Source organism: Myxine glutinosa, chromosome 5 (assembly GCF_964187855.1).
Source record: "Myxine glutinosa chromosome 5, kmMyxGlut1.1, whole genome shotgun sequence".
In the NCBI taxonomy this organism is placed as follows: domain Eukaryota; kingdom Metazoa; phylum Chordata; class Myxini; order Myxiniformes; family Myxinidae; genus Myxine; species Myxine glutinosa.
Window position 1 is genome coordinate 97,823,833 of NC_136265.1, and position 20,289 is coordinate 97,844,121.

Below are 20,289 nucleotides of genomic sequence, written 5' to 3' on the forward strand. Positions count from 1 at the left end.
AAGACAGCACATGGGGACTGCGAGGGAAAGACAGCACATGGGGACCGCGAGGGAAAGACAGCACAGGGGGACCGCGAGGGAAAGACAGCACATGGGGACCGCGAGGGAAAGACAGCACATGGGGACCACGAGGGAAAGACAGCACATGGGGACCGCGAGGGAAAGACAGCACATGGGGACCACGAGGGAAAGACAGCACATGGGGACCACGAGGGAAAGACAGCACATGGGGACCGCGAGGGAAAGACAGCACAGGGGGACCGCGAGGGAAAGACAGCACATGGGGACCGCGAGGGAAAGACAGCACATGGGGACCGCGAGGGAAAGACAGCACATGGGGACCACGAGGGAAAGACAGCACATGGGGACCGCGAGGGAAAGACAGCACATGGGGACCATGAGGGAAAGACAGCACATGGGGACCATGAGGGAAAGACAGCACATGGGGACCGCGAGGGAAAGACAGCACATGGCCTGGGGACCGTGAGGGAAAGACAGCACATGGGGACCACGAGGGAAAGACAGCACAGGGGGACCGTGAGGGAAAGACAGCACATGGGGACCACGAGGAAAAGACAGCACATGGGGACCGCGAGGGAAAGACAGCACATGGGGACCACGAGGAAAAGACAGCACATGGGGACCGCGAGGGAAAGACAGCACATGGGGACCACGAGGGAAAGACAGCGCATGGGGACCGCGAGGGAAAGACAGCACATGGGGACCATGAGGGAAAGACAGCACAGGGGGACCGTGAGGGAAAGACAGCACATGGGGACCGCGTGCTGTTTACATGGGGCTGTTTTACTGGCACCACGCCGCCATAAGCCATGCGGTCAAGCCGAGGAAGAAGGGGGCGGGGCCACAAGACCATGGTGTGGCACGTCGGATCGTCAGCAGAGGTGGAGTCAGCGAGCCCTTTGCCGGCCAACCAGCGCCGCGGTGAGCCAACCGGCAGGCGTATCATCGGAGCCGGCGGCTTGATTCCGACACGGACAATAAAAGCGGCTACGAGGGACTGCTTCATGAGTTGGGTGAGAAGGTACCAGAACAGTTGAGGGAGAAGACGTGATCAGGCAGATGAGTGAGTGTCCGCCCGTGTGAGATACGAGACCAGAAGCTGCCGCTGGCTGTTCACTTCCAGCCCGGAGCGTGGACCTGGAGCGGACCTCAATGCTGTGCCTCTGCCCGAACCTTCCAGCCCTGCTGTCCCACCTGGACCTTCTCCCTCTTCCAGTCATTCCTGCCTGCCATTCCCTGTCGTGTGAGTCTGTCTGTTTGTTTGTCCTGGGGTATAATATAAGACTGTTTCAGGCTGCCCTGTGTATCTTCTTCTTCTTCGTCCTGTATATTACTTTCGTTTCTTCTTCTTTGGTTTTGGTTTTGTACATCATTAATAAATGTCTTATTTCTTACCCTTTTGGTTTCATTCTCCCCCGATCGCTTTAGTCCCTTCTTCCCATTGAGTACCTGTGGCACGATTTGGCCAACGTTCGGAGTCAGGTTCGTCTCTTGCTAATGGCTCGAATCGCGGATTGCTAAACCGCTCGGCAAATACCATCTTGTCCGTGGTTCGAACGGTACTTGTATCGCTGCTTTGCGGAGGGATTGGTAAAGGTATTCGGAAGAACACCTTGACCAATAACCCTGACCAATTTCATGCTGCAAAGGAGCGTTATAAATACCAGGACTAGAGACGGCCAGCTTAACATAACAATTGGTAGTCAGGAGTTGGGATTTAGAACCTGGGACTAAATTTATTCAGACCAAATTTTGGACACCAATTGTGCTATTGGCCGTAACAATTGGTGTCGAGGAGTTGGGATTTGTACCCGAACCAAATTTTTAAAAAACATCTAAAAGTTTGGTCAAAATTTGGAGCGGCCGAAATTTTTATTAACACCACTAAATTTAAATCGTGCCATGGATGATCAAGGTGATCGGGTGCCGGTAGGGGAGAATGAGGAGGTAGAGGCGGCCCAGGACCCCAGGGAAGCAGTGGGAATAATGGAAGAGGCGAGCAATGAGGATGCGGTAGCGGGGGTTGCAGTTCCACAAGATGGCGGCGCCTCACACTTGGCCGCGGTAGCCGAGCCCGCTGTACCAGCGGGCTTCAACATGCAAGCCCTCATGGCGCAAATCATGAGTGGATTGGGAAGGCTAAATGATAAGATCGACACTCAGGGTGAGCAATTGGGAAACCGCATACAAAAATGTGGGGAGGACATAGACCGCATGGCGAGCGGGAGAGGCACATCAGTACGCAGCGAGGTAACGTGACTCGAAGAGCGCGGATTGAGCGAATTGGAGCAAGGCGCAGGTAACTGGACGGGTATCGAGATCGCAACCCGGGGTATGGGGAAGCCGGCGACCGCCGAAGTGGAGAAAATTTTATTAGAGCCCGTTGTCGTCGAGCTGAATGAAGAAAAAGAAATAATCAAAATTGGGTTGGAAGAGACGCCGGACTTAGAAAAGCACTCGCGGGGTGAAGAAATGGATAATGTTCAAAGTCCGTGCTCGCATCATGATGTCGTGCTGCATAATCCTTATAAAGATTTGCAGGTGCGTGTGGAGCGAAGAAGAAGAACCCCGAAGGTGAGACGGGTTGTGTGTGGTGCTAAGAGGTTTTGCGGGAAGGTGTTTAGCGCAAAAAGAATTTTCGCGTGTTTGGGATCGAGACGGCACCCGGGCGCTCGTAAAAGGTCCATGGTGCGCGTTATGGATGGCAATGGCGTGCGTGTGAGGAAAAGGTGTGTGAAGGTGAACGGCACGCGTGTACGAATGGCGTCGGAGCTCGAGTGTATTACTAAGAGCGAGGGAGAGTGCACAACAGAGTATGGGAGTGATACCGAGTGCGAGCGAGAATGCACGTCGGAGTGTATGTGTGATGCGAGTGATGCTGAGAGTGAGATGGATGAGGAGCGGGTGCGAGGAGGCACACCTGAGTTGATTGTGGCGCGTGTGCGGGCGGGCACATCGGAGCACGTGAGTGGGTATGTGCAGGAGTGCACACCCGTGGTAGTGGTTACGAAGTACGTAACGGGGGAGAGTGCACGCGAGAAGTGTGCGCCAAGGTGTGTTATGGAGTGTGCGGACAGCGAGTGGTGTGTAACAGAGTGCGGTGGTGGAATTGACGGAGAGTATGGGATGTATGAGCAACGGACGGAACGAGTGGTGTGAGCATGTACGGGGAGCATCGACGTTAAACGGGATAGCGTTCAGACCGACGTATAGCCGACGCGAGCTCCTGGTCCGTGCCAGGCTTTGTGTATTGCGGGTCGGCGGGGATCGGTGTCGCGTCGCTCCTGTTCGGAGCGTCGTGCACGATCCGCGCCGGGCCCCGCCCTGCACGGTCGCGTCCGCGCTTTGCCGGTGTCAGGGAATTTGTACTGGGGGACTCACAGGACTCCAACGACCGGACACAGGTTACAAAAGGTCTAGTTTATTAAACTGTATTCACTTCATCCAATTACCAAAATGATACCGCATAATATAATGGATCAGGTTAACTCTTTTCGCTGGTCCTTCTCGTTCATCCGACACTCCCGTTCGGTCAGCGCTTCACGTAGCAAGTACTCGTTCATTCCATCGTTCCGTCGGGCAGGGCTTCTGAGGACAAGTGTACTTTACTCAACGTTTGCTCTCGTTATATCGCCAAACTGGACTTAATCTCCTCTCCGCTAATGTCCCGAGGTCATGCATCGCACCGAGTCCTGGCATCAGCTCGCTCCCCTCCTGCTGTGATTTCCATTTACACAGCAGGGGGGGGTGCTCTAGCCTGGGGCCTTGACCAGGTGTTTCAAGAGATTACATTGTTCATACACATAAAATGTATCTGCTTTGTTACCAGGTTAATTAATAAGTTACCAGGGCCAATCAATATGTTACACTGAGTTACACTTCCACAATTCCCTCATCTTTTTGTTTTTGTTTATATTAACCATTAATCTAAACATCAATATAAGTAAACAATCAATCACTACTAGTAAACATCATTACAAGTATAAGTAAATAATCAATCACTTTGGTAATCAAATTCCCTTAGGCATACACCGTCATCCTGCAAGAATCACAAAACATTTCGTTGGTCATTGACTTCTTCCATATCGTTCAATCTATTGCATTTGCATCACAAATATATTTTCAAAACAACACTTCACCATCACCAAGATACAACAATTTCACTTCATTTTCAAGTTTTGTACAGCATCTGCACCATCTGGCAAAAAACGTTTGCCTCCACACAAATGTTGACTTTGTTTGAAAGGAAGGGCTGATCACTTGTGTTTGAATCCAGGTATGAAGCATTTTCTCCTAATATCTTCATAGCTCCTGCACTACTTCGTGTAGGATTTCGCTGTTGTGGTAACACTGCGGAGTCATAGACTGACCCTTCTCTCCATGTAGCATTCTTGCCACTTTTTGCTGTGAACCATGATTGGCCAGCAAGATGTGGAACAGGGATGCCGGATGCATCCACACTGATGTTGGGACCATGGTGTTCAGGTCATTCATGGTCCTTACCAGGAGCAACCAGCAGAATCGTGCACAGCTGTTGTGACAAGGGCACAGCCGTTTTTGCAGCTCCATGCTGGTTCCCCGGACGTTGGTGAAGTAATAACATATGTCCCCGCATTTCACAGAGGTTGCAGGTAAAATGTCGTTGTCCTGCAACTTCTGATGTGGTGAATGTTCGAAGTCTTCGAACAAGAGTAAGTGATCGCCTTTCTTTCATATGTTGCAGTGTGATCCAGGCAAATGGTCACATAAATTTCCTTGGTGAAGGTAAGCATTCATCTCCAAGTTACACGGGAGAATGTCTTCATCATTCTTTGAGAAAGAGGGTGTATGCCACGATTAACTTCATTTTTTTAGCCACAAATTTTCTTTCTCGAACTTCTTCCCAATTCCGTTAGCAATCCCTCCAAAATGTGATCTCGTCTTATCTTTATGCTCAGTCATATCTGAATCTGCTTTCCGCACACACTGAATCAGATAGGGTACATCTTACCATGAAATCAGCATAATCATGTATATCTTCCGACAGTTTCACATTCAACAATTTGTTGTTTTTCCTTAACTCAAAAAGTTATATTCATTTATATGCGTCACACAAATAATATTCAATCAGGTATGTATTTTATTACTAAACTAAGAATAGCATTGTATATGATTACAATCACAAACGGGAATACCTAATTCCCAACAACAATTTTTCCAAACCAACAAATTAAGCATAATGTATTATTACCATAATTCCTCTCCACTTTTTCTTTTCCCTCTTTTTTTTTTTTTTTTTTTTTTTTTTTTTCTAACAGTGTGTCACTCGTGGTGATATGAGTTCATTGATATTGTAATTGACACAACTCATAACATTGTCGTTATGCCATTATCTTAATTCTACTGTATTCATTTGCAACATCACTTGATTTAGTCTTTTAATCTCAGTATTTATGTCGCCATAAAAGTCTTCCTTTTCTGGTTCCACATTTCTTTCCTCATTTGTCACTTCATGCGTTATCATCGTGTTGTTGGTTACCTTATTCAAACACACCGTCACTAAGGCTTTCAAGCAAGCCACCACTAAAACAATTGCCAATATAACTACTAAACCAACAAACAAGTCTGCTACTCCTTGTATATATTCATATCTATGACATAGTTATATGTCGATGACATTTAACATTATATACCAAACTAACAAGCTTCCTAAAAGGTAAATAAAGAAAATCCCTTAATATGTAACATAATCAGATTATTTGTCTTACCCTGATCCCCCTATCTCCCGGGGTTGAACTCAATCCCCTGATCATGAGTGTAGTTGTGATACATTTTTTCACTCATGTTGTATTTATATCAGCAGGTAATTGTATGTCATGTAGGCAAATAAATGTCACTATTCCAAGTAGGAATATCACATGTTGAAAATATAATGTTTATCAATGCAAGGGGTGTTAAAATGTAATTCAAATGACTGTAAATCATGACTATCATTTTTCTACCACTGAATGTTCTGCTGGGCTGCTAGGTGCAGCCTCATTTTCTGTGGGATCGTCCACCTTAGCCCCATGTGCTTGCTTGCAATGAGAGGCATGAATCCAACTTTCTATTTTGGGTCCATATTTGTTTCTATTCTTATCAATCTCCTATGGTTTATCAATTCGTTCCAAGATACCGCAACCAAAGGTTTTAACCAAAGCTCCACCAAACTATTTCCAATTTGAACAAAAATGCCAGTGAAACAATGATTCGAAGGATTAACTTCAAGGGGTCAATAAATTTATTCTATAGCCAGATCTAATTTTCCCATCCAATAGTTTGCCTTGCCACATGTCATATTATAACACCTTAATAAACCTTCGAAAAAATGTTTCCCATCTCAACAAATTTCCTTTTTTACAAATAGCCATGTGTAACTTACGTATTTAACTACAATTTCCTCTCAATTTGTTTGGCCTAACTGGCCGCAAAAGTGGCTGCCAGCATGCAGTACCGTTTTTATCTACCAAGGAAGTGTTCCACACAAGACCTCTACCAAAATGTTGTTTGTAAAAACAAATCTGGGATTTCTGATTACATGGATGCACACTCTCAGGACATTTTCAGGCTGCTGTTAACAATCCACTACGATGACTTAATTCCTTTACCCACAATCAAATAATTAGTACAAATTGAGGATATTATCCCTATCACATTCTTTTATAGATTCATTATGTTGGATCTAATTTTTTCCAATAATTTTCCACTGCTGTAAGGCGGAACAATAGCTCTCATAAGTCTTAGTAATATCGTACTTAATTTGCCCAGCAGAGAATAATTTATTTACTATCCTTTCTCATCTGTTAACCAGTGACTTTGTTTAAACTCCAGAACTGAAAAACCCACAATAGTTCAAACCAGCAAAATTTTCTTTACTCTTTTCCCATATCATCTATGCCTAAAACACATCCATACATACAGCACAATTTATATGCTGATAAAATTCAAGTTTATATATATAAAATCCATGAGCAGAGTATTCTGGGAAGTCAGTGTAAGACCTCTCCCAAATTTGGATGATTTTGTACTTCCTCATTTCCTTTTATGAAGCTCATATCCATAAATAGATGTTATTCTCATATACATTCTATCAAAAATGGAATCCCAAAATTACTCACAATTTTACTATTAATTAATGGCTGCTCATAACCCAGCACAAAAAAATTTTATTTTTTATATTCCATTTCCCTTGACAAAAGAGATAATGTTCATAATCAAATTATATTTCTATTTTATTTTACGGATTCTCTGGATATTCAATCCCATCCACATATCCCAATCCCATCCACATATAACTATCCATTTCCAGACAGGCACACTGTCGGTGTCAACAATCTTGTAAGATTGATACACAAAAACACACACACACATGCATTATGCATATTTGTTTGCGTTGGAACCATTATTTACAGATCAGATGGGTGTCAATTTTATTTCAATTTCATAAAATTTGTCAATCAAATTCAAAATGCTTATAGACAAATAAACCAAAAGTCCATTCTTAGAAAACCCTTATGATGTCAAATTGAAATTACCCTTTCTGCCTTCACAATAATCTATCCAAATTTTGACTACACACCCATTTGCATGTCAGTCGACCATTGACCTATCAATCGTGCGGAACAATAGTCCGAAATTCCCACCTGATCATCATGTGACTCTTGTTACTTGGTTTTCCAACAATTGCAACGCAATTGTTCCAAACTTTGTAAATTTAAAATTGCTGTGCCCAAAATAGAAGATCCAATTTTGGCATTTGATCAATTAATTATTAATTTGTTAACAAGCAAAAAGAAAAATGAATCATTCTTGCTCTGAAAACTTTTCAGACACAAGAATCATTGACAGTTGTTCATGTTTGTCCAGTAATCGAATCTGTTGAGGCCAATCATCATTTGGGATTTGCAGCAATGAAGGCCTAATCATTGTCTGAGGTACCGGTAAGCACTGGTACCCTTGATCTTGGTTTGCCCCATGACCTTGTCTTCCTGTTGACATACGGACATCTTCTTCTCCAATGTCCCATCTTTCCACACTCGAAACACCGGTTTCTGTCGTTGTCTGATCTGTGCGCCTGTGCACTTGTATTGCTGGGCTGCATCTCTACATCCCTGAGTTGCCACTGCAATCTCTCGTTATCTCCTGAAACACGAAAAAATTCTCTGTACCGTCCTTTTTGGGGAGACAACTGGAAATCAGATGGGACAACTGTGACTTTCATTCCTAATTTCGAGGGCAGTTGTGCATTTGTCTCCTCCACTGTATCCTGTATCCTTTTTATTTTAAGTTCTAGTTCCGTTATCCGTTCTTGCTGTTCCCGTTGTCTGGATTCACCATCCCAAAGATGGAATGCAAGCCAGTCTACCGTTAGATTCTGTCTCTTCCTGGCTTTCAATCTTTGTTCCAATCTTTCCAATCGACTTCGCTCAAATGTACCATCTCTTGGAAACTCCTCATCATGTCCCTTTGTCCACAAATACCAATTCTCGACCTGCCTTATAGCTTCGGCACCATAACGGTCGTACATATGATGTGTACAAGTACCTTTTTGTGGAATCTCTGGTTGTCCTTGTGTGTTCTTGCAGGCTCCATTTCCCATTCTGCCTTTTATCAAAGTAGCGTTGGATGTGTTGTAGCTTGTTCCAGGTTCCTCTAAAGCTTCACTCGTACCTCCAGGAAGGATCTCTCCACCTGTTCGCACGGTGATTTCCAGAGAATCTCCCTCAGCTGTGGCTTTTGCACAATCCAATCTCACAGATCAGTATTTGCAGATGAGCCGGAGGGTCAGTATGAAGTGGGTGAATCCTCAGGTGTCCGCTCTGTTTGACGGGGAAATCACACAATGGTAACCGCACATATATATCTGTATATAAACTCACCACCTTGCTCAATTTTCCCAGGTTGTCTCCACATTGATAATATCTCGCAAAGATATCAAAGCTTCTTTCTTGAGACCGCATTTTCATCAATCAAACAATCAATATATTCAATTCAATTTATTCAGTTCAATTTATGCAATTAAATTCAATCAATTAGATTCAATCAATTAACAATTCAATCAATTATTCAATTTCAATTAATTCATCAATATTCATCAATAAATCAAATTAATCATTTTGAATGACTCCTTGCATAAGCCCTTTCCCCAATGATGTCAGGACAGGTCCATCCATTGACTGAGATCGAATTTCATCGGTCGTCACCTCGGATTCGTACCTCATGTCAATTGATGAATCGCCGTCCTGTCCTAGGGTCATATCTGACATATTTTCCCATTTTGCCTGGTCTCCACAAATTTTTCTTTGCAACCACTAAAGGCAACTCATCCTTCATTCGTGAGACAGCCAAAATGGATGCCAGATATTAAAGTTCTTTGGGAAAAATATCTCATCATTTTCCTTTTAATAGTACCCAAAATCTCTTGGCAATATAAATTTCGTAAAACTCCTGAAATGGGACTGTCAAATTCCTTCAATCATGCTAAATTTTGAAACTCCATCGCTTGTAATACCCAATTTATCCCATAGGGCTTGAAAGTTCTTTCCCAAGTTCATGCAATCATTCTGCATTTGAACCCTATGATATCATTCATAATAATCATCATGATTTTATAGTCATGGTCCTATCATAATCATCTATTTAAACGAACATTTCCTTTATCACCACAGCTATGTGGTATAATCAACAATAGAATAAAACTGTACATAGCAACAGGCTACCTCATGGCCACTTAGTATACCTATTGACAATAAGTCATAACAATATCGAATAATCATTGAACAATTCAAAAATCGCTTCCACTGCTCTAGCCGCAGCATCCGTGATATTTGTTTGCTCATTCCCTATTCCTGATTCGTCATCAAGGATCTCCATCATCACACAGCGTACTTAATTCCGCATTTTAATGAGAATTCAACAGGAATTTACGACTCAAAGGAAAAAGAACGAGCAGACCTTTTGCAGGATGATCGTTACAAAATCGTTACATATATTAAAGTATTTCTAATGTCGACAAATCATATCTTAATTCTTGCAAGATTTGGTTCTTTGAATAAATCACAGCACCGGGAGAACCAGCTCCAAAAATGGATCTTTGTGTTTATTCAGCACCCTAGTAATTGGTTCTTTGTGTACTAATTACACAGCACCCAGGCCCCGCTCATATGGATCTTTGTGCAGCGCTACACAGCACCTGAGCAAAAGGGGTTTCATCTACATTTTCCCTATCTGGTGTACCATCCGTGATATTTGTCTGCTCATTCACTATTCCTGATTCGTCATCAAGGATCTCCATCATCACACAGCGTACTTAATTCCGCTTTTTAATGAGAGTTCAACAGGAATTTACGACTCAAAGGAAAAGAACGAGCAGACCTTTTGCAGGACGATAACTGGAATTAGTCGTGAAAATATATCCAAAATACTCAAAATAGACACCCACAAAAATAAACAACAAACCCAAACAAACCCAAGGTCGACCATATTACACAATAAATTACATCATTTCAGCATCGTATTGATTGCTGAAATATTCCAGGGTTTATACACACCTTAAAAGAGGTATGCGTGGTGTTGCCCCCTCCCACGTTTATTCCAGGGTTTATACACACCTTAAAAGAGGTATGCGTGGTGTTGCCCCCTCCCACTTTTAATTCCTCATTAAATCGTTTCCATTTAAAAAACATCGCCTTTACTGCTCCAGTCGCAGCATTTGTCACTTTGTTTGCTCATCCGCATGACCAAAACGAAATAAAGGGAGCTCAACCATTACACTGCGCTTTTAATGGCGCATGCCATAGAAACTCAACGCAATTTCGACTCGGCCAGCAAACGAGCAAATTGTGCAGGATGTTAACTGGAATTAGTCGTGAAAAATATATCCAAATTCACAAAAATACACACCCACACAAATAAACAACATTTATTCCGTTTAACAGAACAAACATTTCCTCTATCATGACATGCATGTCTTCAAAATTATATGCCCAAGAGAAAAAGTAAAATTAATTAAAACTGCGGGCAGTGATGATCCGGGGACCATACCGCTCCATCCTGATTGGACGAGTGCGTGCTAGAGTCGTTAACAACGACAGTCCAGATCCGATTGTTCAAAATTTCAACTCAATCGATCGAAAAATGAATGCAGGGATGCATTTTAAAGGTGCAGTGGCACTAACTGAGTTGCCACGAATATGGCCACGAAATTGCCAATATGGCCAATATGACAAAATATTTTCCTTAATCAATTGGCTCATAGCATAACCAATCTGTAAGTATTTCATCCGAAGATGTATCTCTGAGGACTTTTAATTAAATAAGTCATTTATAAATCAACGAGTTAATTTATTAAATGATTAATCAATAATCAATATTTTCCTTGACAGCCACCTCACTTGGTCAGTGTCATGTCCAAATATCAGCTTCCTTACTCAACAGGTGCCTGAGTTAATGTAATGTAATTACTGTAATAAGATTACTGCAATTACTGTAATGATTACTGTAATTACTGTAATTACCGGAACTGTAATTACTGTAATTACCTCAGGTAATTAGCATCAGCAAAACACAACATTTGAATGTTCCCAAAACGTTGGAGCAAAACGTTGCAACAACGAAAGTGAAACGTTGTGGCGACATTGTGGAAACGTTTTACAACAACATTATTTCAATGTTGCAGGAAAGTAATGTGAAAAACGTTCCCAAAAATGTTCTCTCTTTTTCTGTCTCTCTTTCTGTCTGTCTGTGTCTCTCTCTCACTTTCTGTCTCTCTCTATGTGTCTGACTATCATCTTTATCTCTGTTTGTCTCTATGTCTCTCTTTCTTTCTTTTTCTGTCTATCTCTCTCTGTCTGTCTCTCTTTCTCACTTTTTCTCACTCTGTCTATCTCTTTTTGTCTGTCTCTCTCTATGTGTCTGACTATCATTTTTATCTCTGTTTGTCTCTATGTCTCTCTTTCTTTCTTTTTCTGTCTATCTCTCTCTGTCTGTCTCTCTTTCTCACTTTGTCTCACTCTGTCTATCTCTTTTTGTCTGTCTCTCTCTATGTGTCTGACTCTGACTATCATCTTTATCTCTGTTTGTCTCTATGTCTCTCTTTCTTTCTTTTTCTGTCTATCTCTCTCTGTCTGTCTCTCTTTCTCACTTTGTCTCACTCTGTCTATCTCTTTTTGTCTGTCTCTCTCTATGTGTCTGACTCTGACTATCATCTTTATCTCTGTTTGTCTCTATGTCTCTCTTTCTTTCTTTTTCTGTCTATCTCTCTCTGTCTGTCTCTCTTTCTCACTTTGTCTCTTTGGTCCATTCGCAAAGCCAAAACGAACGACCACAGAACCCTCGCCATTAATATCTATTGTAAGCGTGCCAAATCAATAAGTATCAATTTTTTTTCTATGAGCCTCGACCAGAGAGTGGTTGCTACTCACAAAACACCATTTCCTGTAATTATCTCTCACTAGGGCATGCCCGTACTATATATATATCTAAAATTATATCCCCCGCCGAGCAAGTCGCTGGCTCCAAGTCGAGTGCTTTGAACAAAAAAAAGAAGTACTCTAAACGGTGGTTTTTTATTCAACCGTGAAGCATGTCTCAAAGGCTTCGTGATGGACCTGGACAAAATTTGATGCAATTTTTTTTTTCAATCGCCATCTTTCATCATAATTCTGGACCGGCATGAGGGGGGGTTGTCTGTCATGAATTTATAGGCATGGCGGGAAAACTGAAAAAAATTATTTATTTAAAACGGGTGTACACGATTGTACACGTGTACGGACGGACCTTACCGAACCGGCAAACAAGTCGCTTCATGCACATCAGTGGTGCGTTTCTTCGTGGCGCGTGTCAGAAGAATTACACAGCGCAGGAAAAATACGTATTTACAGAAATCGTTAAAAAAAAACTCGGATAATCGCTAAAATCGTTGTGGCCGGTGTACCATATTGGAAATATATATATATATAAATATAATTCCGTTTCCCGGTTCCCTGTCGCTCGCCGAGCGCCGATCAAGTCAAGTGCTTCGAACAAGTGCAAAAAAAAGTAGTACTTTATCCGTGTCCGGGTGGGTAAACGAGTGTACCGGCCTTACACGTCCTGGAAGCAAGCGGTCGCAAGGTGCACACTTGCTTCGTTTGCTTCCAGGTTACAGTAAGGCCCTTTAATAACCAGCGCAAAAATATGTATTTACAGAAATCATTTAGAAAAAAACGAATAAATTGCTACAGTCGTTTATCGAAATCCCATTCGTGATGGCTCACGCCACCTATATCGCGGCATCGGTGCGCAAAGAAGCCCCAGTTCACCTGCTCCCCCATGTATGTACCCATAACTTCCAAGTTCGTAAATCATATTGGACCAAACAAGACACACTCACCTTTTAAAGAAGACTTGTTTGTGTGTACAATTGATGTCAGCGGTGCCTCCAAGATTGTCAGGGAATTTGTACTGGGGGACTCACAGGACTCCAACGACCGGACACAGGTTACAAAAGGTCTAGTTTATTAAACTGTATTCACTTCATCCAATTACCAAAATGATACCGCATAATATAATGGATCAGGTTAACTCTTTTCGCTGGTCCTTCTCGTTCATCCGACACTCCCGTTCGGTCAGCGCTTCACGTAGCAAGTACTCGTTCATTCCATCGTTCCGTCGGGCAGGGCTTCTGAGGACAAGTGTACTTTACTCAACGTTTGCTCTCGTTATATCGCCAAACTGGACTTAATCTCCTCTCCGCTAATGTCCCGAGGTCATGCATCGCACCGAGTCCTGGCATCAGCTCGCTCCCCTCCTGCTGTGATTTCCATTTACACAGCAGGGGGGGGTGCTCTAGCCTGGGGCCTTGACCAGGTGTTTCAAGAGATTACATTGTTCATACACATAAAATGTATCTGCTTTGTTACCAGGTTAATTAATAAGTTACCAGGGCCAATCAATATGTTACACTGAGTTACACTTCCACACCGGGCAAGGCGACCGGCCCGGTTCAAGGGAAGGTAGGAGGGATCGGAACGGCGCCCCTTGGTGGTGGCGGCGTTCCGGCCTGGCAGGATTGGGCCATCGGGCAGGAGACCGAAAGGCCCCGCGCCGGGATGGTGCTTTAAACCTTGGCCCAACCAAACCTCCTCCCCTGAACCGAATGCCGGACGGACCAAACCTGCAGGCGACCAAACCACCCGTATGCATTGCGCGGCTTTGCGAAGCCGAGCTTTGAACATGCATGGACGTACCGAGAGGCTCAAGTTTAATGGACTGTGATGATGATAGTGTGTTGATTCGAAATTGGGAAGAGTGAATAGGATTGGCAAATATGATTGGCAAATTTGACGGGCAAAAAAAAAAAAGATTGGCAGCAATGATTGGCAAATTTGATTGGCAGAAATTGGATGGGCAAAATTGATAATGGGAGATGCCCGATGTGGAGGGATGGTAAATCCACCATCCCTCACATCCACCAAGGCACATGAGCAATAGTTTATGGGGTTTTGGCTGTGCAAACTAGCCTGGGAGGGTTAGGATAAAATGATAGGAATTTAGAGAAAGATGACAATAGGTAACATTAGATTTAAGTAGCGACATGATACCTGTAGAGGGGACGTAGCAGATTAGTGGATTATAATGACATGGGAGCGCTTAGTATAAGGGAAGACGGCGGGCGCGAGTTTCAGAAGGGAGTAGTCAGCTTAGATGATGCAGTGTATGAGTGAGTAATTGTGATTGTGTATTGCATTGCATGAATGAGCCTGGGAGGAAAGACGGGTGCACGAGCCACCAGGTGAGTGAGCAAGTGCGGGTGAAGCACAGGTGTATGGAGAATGGTTGTGTGAAATAGCTGGTATGGAATAAATGGAGTATGGAATGAATGGTGTGGAGTGAGTAGTGTGGAATACGTGGAGTGGAGTGGTTGATGCGAAAGGAGTGGATGGGGAAGATGGACCCCTTTCACAAATCCCCGGGGAGGGTAGTTTAAAAGTAGGTAGAGGGTATAGGTAAATTGTGGTTGGATATTGGCATCTGTGGTGCGTGTGGTAGAATGGTGTTTAGATGGGTGCATTCGTGAAGTGGAAATGGCTGGGCCTGTGGCCTGTTCGTGTGTGTGTGGTTAAATGGGCACTCCGCCACTGTTAGGATGTCAGCCAGGTGAGGCTGCAGGTGGGCTCTGGGAGCCAGTAGAGTGGTTCAGTGGGGCCCGAGGATCCGGAGGACGGACCCGGGTAGCCCGACGCCAGAGAGGGCGGTAGTGGGGTAAGGGAGCCAGAGGGCCTTCCCCAGATAGGTTAGGGAGAGGAGCTCGGCAAGCTCGGGAGGCAACTGCAGTGGCGGAGGTGTGTAGGTGAGTTGACCTGCTGGTGAGCCACACGACCCAGCCCTGAAATTGTGCAAAGGCACAGGGAGGAGAATCAGCGGAGCGAGACCCCAAATTGGTGAGCACCACAGATGGTCAGTGGGAATTGGTTTTTAGAACCGCATACTGTAAGATGGCCAATGGTTTTGCAGGGAAAGACCCCGGGTAGAGTAAAGGTGTTAAAGTCATTTAGAAGTATAGTTAGGATTGAATTCTCTTCGCACCATCTACATCCACTCACCAAGGTGACAAGACTCCACACCATGTGATTTTTGAAATGTTTGGAATGGTGAGACGCATCATGACGTGGGGGTGACATTGTGCTTGTTTATTCCATCTCTTCCTCCTTATGATGGATTGATGGCAAATTTGGATTAGAGGGATTGTTAAACAATTTGGTATTAGGGGAGATATGGGGAAGACGAGACGATAGCGACGAATTTGTAAATGTGTCGAGTTTTGTAAATACGGGGTAAGGGCAAGAGTAGGGTAGGTGATGGGGGGGGGTGGGGGTGGGGGGTGACGTACGGTAGGGACGAGCTTTCTCCGCTCACTCCCATGCGCACCTCGCCTTGCATTGCCTTGGATTAATGTGTACCCTTGTGACCTTGCTCCGATGCTTGCTGTGTCCTTTCCTTCCCCACTCACGGCTTGTTCTTTTGGGTCCGGGGGAGGGGGGGCGGCTGGGGAGGGGGGGGGGGGGAGTGCGCAGGTTGCCACACTTGTGTGCCCGAGCCGCCGCTGCACAGCCTGCCTGGACCGGAACACCACACCGATGGACCCCACGTGTTGGGGCCTGGCCCCTCTGCTGGGCCTGGCCCCTCTGCTGGGACAGGCCATGATGGCCAGAGCAAAGCTTGCTTGCGGACCACGGAGAGGTGGCCCTTTTTGCCATACAGGTGGACCACACTTAGTTGGCCCCTGTTGGCCCTAAATAAAAATGTATGCGTTGTGTGCCTTTTTATTATTTTCAAATAGGCTGCAAGCCACAAGACCAAGAATAACAACAAGAAACATCGGACCAGCAGAGCAGGGGAAGCAGGAGCTGACAACCAGGTCAACAGGTTGTGTTTTTTTATTGAAATGTGTGAAATGAGCACTGGATGGTGCTTTGGTGCTTTGGTGCTTTGTGCTGCTCTTGTGCTCGGGGGTGCACTGCAATATCAATTGTGCATCCCCGGGAATTTGAGTATGGTGTATCGGTGCAGTGCAGTGCATGCTCCTTCCTCTTTTCAAAAGATATTTTGTCTCCCAAAATGACAGGTCCTGAGTTTGCAGTGTAAATACAAATTAGTGTTTTGTAAATAATGCTCCCCACCGGCTTTATGTATAGTTTGCGAACCATTCCGCAATTCGGTTATCCTGTGGGTGTGAGTCTGTTAGGCAGGATGCAACGCGGCAGGGGGACATATTTAATTGTTTTAAAACTGTCGCACTCAGTCCAAGGTTAATAGTAGAGGGCTACGACATCTGAGTGTTATATTAAGTAAAGTTATTTCGGGTCGGGACGGCCCTAGAGGAAAGGACGGGTGCTGTGTTATGGTTTTTAGAACCTTCACTAGTAAATTTTAGTAAATGTTTCCCTTATAAATGGTCCCCTGTAAATATCCCCATCAATTGGTTTTGTTAAAGATCGCACCCTAGTTAGTCCATGTACAACACGTAGCGAACCATAGGACCTCTCTGGAGTTATTTCATTATTGTGTGTTTCAGTAAAGGATCTCTTCCCAATAGCTGAATCTGCGTTGCATTAATCAAACTAGGGCATTGCCCGTACTATATCTATATCTAAAATTATATCCCCCCCCTCTATTTACATGAAATGGTTTGGTCCAAAGCGAACGGCTTCCGGAGTTTGGTAAAGAAATCGCCATCGTGTGCACAAACGCGCAGGAAAGCGAATGAATCGCAAATTCGTTTTTATTAGTTTTAAAACATAGTTTAACGCCAACATAGTTTGCAAACGTGAAATAAATGAATACGCTCTCAAATGTGCCATCCGAGGCAGAGTGTGTCCGCCACGTTCGGCACACGCGATAGTTCGCTGCTCTCTGATTGGTTGAATCGTTTTTTGGACATAGCTCGGTAAGTAATTGTCCGATTAATATGAAACCTTGAAAAGGCACATCCTCGGGTCCCCAGCAATATACCTGGCAAGTTAAAAGTATATCGGACCCGTGGTTGTCGAGAAACAGCGGTCACAGACAAACAAACGTACAAACGTACAAACGTACAAACAGAGATTACTGGAATTATAGATAGATAAGATAAGCCTCTTTCAATTTCCCCAATCGTCTCACCCACTCTTCAAAGTAACAGTCGGGCAGCGTTCGCCGCCGTTTGCAGGGGGCTGTTTTACTGGCACCATGCCGCCAGAAGCCATGCGGTCAAGCCGAGGAAGAAGGGGGCGGGGCCACAAGACCAAGGTGTGGCACGTCAGCTCGTCAGCAGGGGTGGAGTCAGTGAGCCCTTTGCCGGCCAACCAGCGCCGCGATGAGCCAACCTGTAGGCGTGTCATCGGAGCCGGCGGCTTGATTCCGACACGGACAATAAAAGCGGCTGCGAGGGACTGCTTCATGAGTTGGGTGAAAAGGTACCAGAACAGTTGAGGGAGAAGACGTGATCCGGCAGATGAGTGAGTGTCCACCCGTGTGAGATACGAGACCAGAAGCTGCCGCTGGCTGTTCACTTCCAGCCCGGAGCGTGGACCTGGAGCGGACCTCAATGCTGTGCCTCTGCCCGAACCTTCCAGCCCTGCTGTCCCACCTGGACCTTCTCCCTCTTCCAGTCATTCCTGCCTGTCATTCCCTGTCGTGTGAGTCTGCTTGTTTGTCCTGGGGTATAATATAAGACTTTTTAAGGCTGCCCTGTGTATCTTCTTCTTCTTCATCCTGTATATTACTTTCGTTTCTTCTTCTTTGGTTTTGGTTTTGTACATAATTAATAAATGTCTGTTATTTCTTACCCTTTTGGTTTCATTCTCCCCCGATCGCTTTAGTCCCTTCTTCCCATTGAGTACCTGTGGCACGATTCGGCCAACGTTCGGAGTCGGGTTAGTCTCTTGCTAACGGCTCAAATCGCGGATTGCTAAACCGCTCGGCAAATACCATCTTGTCCGTGGTTCGAGCGGTACTTGTCTCCCTGCTTTGCGGAGGGATTGGTAAAGGTATTCGGGAGACCACCTTGACCAATAACCCTGACCAATTTCACCCTGCAAAGGAGCGTTATAAGTACCAGGACTAGAGACGGCCAGCTTAACAGGCCAAGGGGATTACCCCCCCCCCCCCCCCTTGCTAAGGGGAGTGCCGTCTCTGAGATCCGTAACAATATGTTGATGTCATCGGTGCCTCCATTATGATGTCATCATTCGAAAAGTACAAAACTTCATCCAATCAATATGAAATTTGTTGGGCATCATCTTGGGTTAAATTGGTGGAGAAAAAAAAAAGATGTAATCGGTCACGTGATTCGGCCGCCATATTTGTTTTTACACAAAAGCCTTAAAAACCACTAAAAACACGTCTTGGTGACTGTCTGCAATCTCCAATTGTTCTTTCTTGTTATTGTTGAAAAGGAGCTAATTGGAAACATTGGAGAACCTTGACCTTTCCACACGAGAGGGAAGGTGTTGGAGACTGCTTATGGAAGAGATGCAGAACCACTTCGTAATTTATGTAACAAAGCCAGTACGGATTTATGGTTTAATAAATTAAAGGGAGATTGTGTTTCATAAATTAAATGAAAAAGAAAAAATCACAAGCTGGTCAAATGCACATGAAATATGTCCTTCAATCCTGACAAATCTCTCTCTCTCTCTCTCTCTCTCCCTCTCTCTCTCCCTCTCCCTCTCCCTCTCCCTCTCCCCCTCTCTTCCCCTCTCTCTCTTCCCCTCTCTCTTCCCCTCTCTCTTCCCCTCTCTCTTCCCCTCTCTCTTCCCCTCTCACTTCCCCTCTCTTCCCTCTCTCTTCCCTCTCTCTTCCCCTCTCTCTTCCCCTCTCTCTTCCCCCCCTCTCTCTTCCCCCTCTCTCTCTTCCCCCTCTCTCTCTTCCCCCTCTCTCTCTTCCCCCTCTCTCTCTTCCCCCTCTCTCTCTTCCCCCTCTCTCTCTTCCCCCTCTCTCTCTTCCCCCTCTCTGAAAGTACCGCCTGGCAACCTTTTCCCCCTCACATTTTGAATTTTGGGATTTGGCGATTCTTCTTGCCCTTTCCTGTGCAAATACGCTAATTGAATTTGCAAAGAAACTTCACTTTCCTACAGTGTTCAAACTATCTAATGATACAAATGCTCTTCCTTTAAATCTTTAATACAGGTGATTCAGTTCTACTTGCCAGAGTGATGAACATGAACTGAATTCCCATGGATGTGTTCCAGAGGAATGTTGTTGTTCCATCTGATTTTATGAAAAGTGGTTTCTTATTTATGACCTGAAAGTTATTGATGTGGGGAAACTGTCTGCATATCAGCATACCTGTGGCATGGATTACATCCGAGCCCAAATACTCCTTCATGCACATCCTCTGTGCTTATGTGCAAGGCCTTCTCACCAGAGAATGTCTACATCCTAAAATTGCTGAACAGGCCCAGATTTAACATAAATATCTGAACTTTTGAATGTTTTATATGTGGCCAAATCGGCACTCACATCAACATGTTATTATAATAGAGCAAACGTACATGGTTATGTATGTCACTATGTTTATATGCGACTAAAACTTCGTCTTCTTCTTCAAAAAAAATTACCACCCTCTTAATTAACCCTCTTAATTGCGTTAAGACTGCTGAGACCCCTCAGACCTTTGACGACCCTTTAATTCCCCCAAGACCCTACAGACCCCAAAAAACCCCGAAAACCCAAAAGACCCCAAATACCCAAAACACCCCGAATACCCAAAACACCTCAAAGACCCAA

At 44.5% G+C, this 20,289-nt stretch overlaps 1 protein-coding gene across 1 annotated transcript in view; it reads left to right on the forward strand.

Moving 5' to 3' along the window:
* LOC137410976 (uncharacterized) overlaps positions 1-20,289 on the forward strand; it is a 405,982-nt gene that overhangs the window by 7,526 nt on the left and 378,167 nt on the right. The gene's annotated exons all lie outside the window — the stretch shown is intronic.